This window comes from Triticum dicoccoides, chromosome 5B, assembly GCF_002162155.2.
Source record: "Triticum dicoccoides isolate Atlit2015 ecotype Zavitan chromosome 5B, WEW_v2.0, whole genome shotgun sequence".
Taxonomy (NCBI): domain Eukaryota; kingdom Viridiplantae; phylum Streptophyta; class Magnoliopsida; order Poales; family Poaceae; genus Triticum; species Triticum dicoccoides.
In genome coordinates, this window is record NC_041389.1 from 514,386,347 (window position 1) to 514,389,415 (window position 3,069).

Below are 3,069 nucleotides of genomic sequence, written 5' to 3' on the forward strand. Positions count from 1 at the left end.
GTCATCCACATAGGCATGAACATTGCGCCCAATCTGAGTGTGAAGACAATTCTGCACACAACGCTGATAAGTTGCCTGGGCACTCTTGAGTCCAAAAGGCATAGAAACATAACAGAAGGCTCCAAAGGGAGTGATGAAGGTTGTCTTCTCCTGGTCCTTAACTGCCATTTTGATCTGATGATAACCTGAATAAGCATCCAAGAAACTCAAACGCTCACAACTCGTCGTCGCATCAATAATCTGATCAATACGCGGGAGAGCAAAAGGATCGGCCGGACAAGCTTTGTTCAAATCTGTGTAGTCCACACACATGCGCCAAGTGCTACTTTTCTTAAGAACCAACACCGGATTAGCCAACCACTCAGGGTGAAACACTTCAACAATAAAACCAGCAGCCAACAACCGGGCTACCTCCTCACTGATTGCCTTGCGTCTCTCCTCGTTAAAGCGGCGAAGAAACTGTTTGACCGGTTTAAACTTGGGATCAATATTGAGAGTGTGCTCAGCGAGTTCCCTCGATACACCTGGCATGTCAGAAGGCTTCCATGCAAAAATGTCCCGGTTCTCGAGGATGAACTCGATGAGCGCACTTTCCTATTTCGGATCCAGATTTGTGCTGATGCTAAACTGTTTTGATGAATCGCCAGGAACAAAGTCAACAAGTTTAGTCTCATCAGCCAGTTTGAATTTCAGGCTCGGGTCATGCTCAGTGGTGGGCTTCTTCAGAGGGGTCATGTCTGCCGGATCAACATTGTCCCTGTAGTGTTTCAACTCCTCTGTAGCACAAACCGACTCAGCATAAGCCGCATCACCTTCCTCGCAATCCAAAGCGATCTTACGACTTCCATGAACTGTGATGGTCCCCTTGTGACCCGGCATTTTGAGCTGCAAATAAATATAATAGGGCCTTGCCATGAAATTTGCATAAGCCGGCCGTCCAAACAGTGTGTGGTACGGGCTCTGGATCTTCACTACTTCAAAGGTCAATGTTTCAGACCGGGAGTCATGCTCATCACCAAACACAACCTCCAAAGCGATCTTACCAACATGATATGCCGATTTACCTAGTACTACACCATGAAAAAACAGTGTTTGATGGTTTAAGACTTTTGTCTGTCAACCCCATGCGACGGAAGGTCTCATAATACAGAATGTTGATACTGCTCCCTCCATCCATAAGCACTTTGGTGAATTTATAACCTCCCACCTGAGGTGCCACCACTAAAGCCAGGTGACCCGGATTGTCAACCCGGGGCGGATGATCCTCTCTGCTCCACACAATGGGCTGCTCGGACCACCGCAAGTAACGTGGCACCGCCGGTTCAACAGCATTAACTGCTCTCTTGTGAAGCTTCTGATCATGCTTGCACAAACTAGTAGTGAACACATGATACTGCCCACCATTCAACTGCTTTGGGTGACTTTGATACCCTGACTGCTGTTGATTCCCTTGATTATTTGTTGGTTATTACCACCTTGGTTGTTCTGATTGCCCTGATTATTCTGAAATCCAGAGTTTGAACCGCTGCCACCATGAAAACCTGGACCTGAACCGCCCGATGGACCCTGATCATACCGAAAGAGATCAGAGTTTTTGAACTCCTTCATAATGTGACAACCTTTCCAAAGATGTGTTGCCGGAACCTCCTTAGTCCCGTGCTTTGGGCAGGGCTGGTTTAACAAATGCTCCAGATTCATCCCGCCACCGCGCTGGGGCGGTTTACGTTTACGATGCTACACATTAGCGTTAGCCACAAAATCTAAATTATCCGCTTTGCCCTTACCATTATTCCCATGGCCCCCTTGGTTGTGTTGTTGTCCCTTTGCACCGCCGTTCTTCTTTCCCTTCTTTGGTTTCTCCTCATCAGAATCGGGATCCTTGGTATTATCAGAATCGACATACTTCACCAAGGCTGCCATAAGGGTTCCCATGTCACTGCAGTGGCGCTTAAGCCGTCCCAACTTCATCTTCAGAGACTTAAACCGGCAATTACGCTCCAATGTTATGATCGCCTGGCCAGCGTTAATCCGGTCCGACGAGTGGAAAACCTCTGAAACCCGGCGCACCTAATGAGTTGTTGACTCGTTCTCTCCTTGAACACAGGCATCTAGATCCACAATGGACATAGGTTGTTTACATGTATCCTTGAAATTTGCTATAAACCGGGCCTTCAATTGGTCCCATGACTCGATGGAGTTAGCTGGTAAGTTCTTCAACCATGTACGAGTTGTTCCCTCCAACATCATTGTGAAGTACTTCGCACAAGCCGCTTCATCCACATCCAGCATCTCCATTGCCATCTCATAACTTTCCACCCATGCCTCGGGCGGTTGATCAGCGATGTAATTAGGCACCTTATGTGGACCCTTGAAATCTTTAGGCAGCCGCACATTACGGAGAGCCGGAATGAGACACAGTACTCCCCAGGAACTGAAGGCAAGTCCGGTGCCTCGGTCTACTGACACTGCTGGCTGAACCGGGGCGGGTTGATAACGGCCCGTATACTGTGCTGCTAAAGCGGCCTCCCTTCATGCTCTACCATTATCTACCACGTCATGAGCATTCACCTCACCACGCGCCGGATTGGGTCCTTGAGGGACAATACGGTGCCGCGCACTGCTGGACACCTCCGGTTCATCTATATGCCTGCTATAGCTTTTGGTCGGACGTGGGGTCGTGTGAATCCTGTCTCGGCTGTACGAGTAAGCCTGCTGCTGCATCATAGCAGTTTGAAGAAGATCCCTGGCCCGCCGTGTCTCAACCGCTGCCGGCGGTTCACCCTCTATCGGAATAGCTGCCAGCCGGGATGTTGCTGCAATCATATTATCCAAAGGGGTAGAGAAGTGACCCGGCGGGGGTGTGGTATACCGTGGCGGGTTGTCTGTCCATCGAGGTGGACCCATCACCTGAGGTTGATCAGGTGCTCCGGTCCTTGGTACGACAGTCTGGTTTACTGCTGCTGGATTGCTAGTCCCTGCCCCTGGCGTATCGAAGAGATTCATCGCATTGTAATCCATCGGCAAACGAGATCGATGTCTCCTCCTGAATACTTCATTCGAGGTATTCTG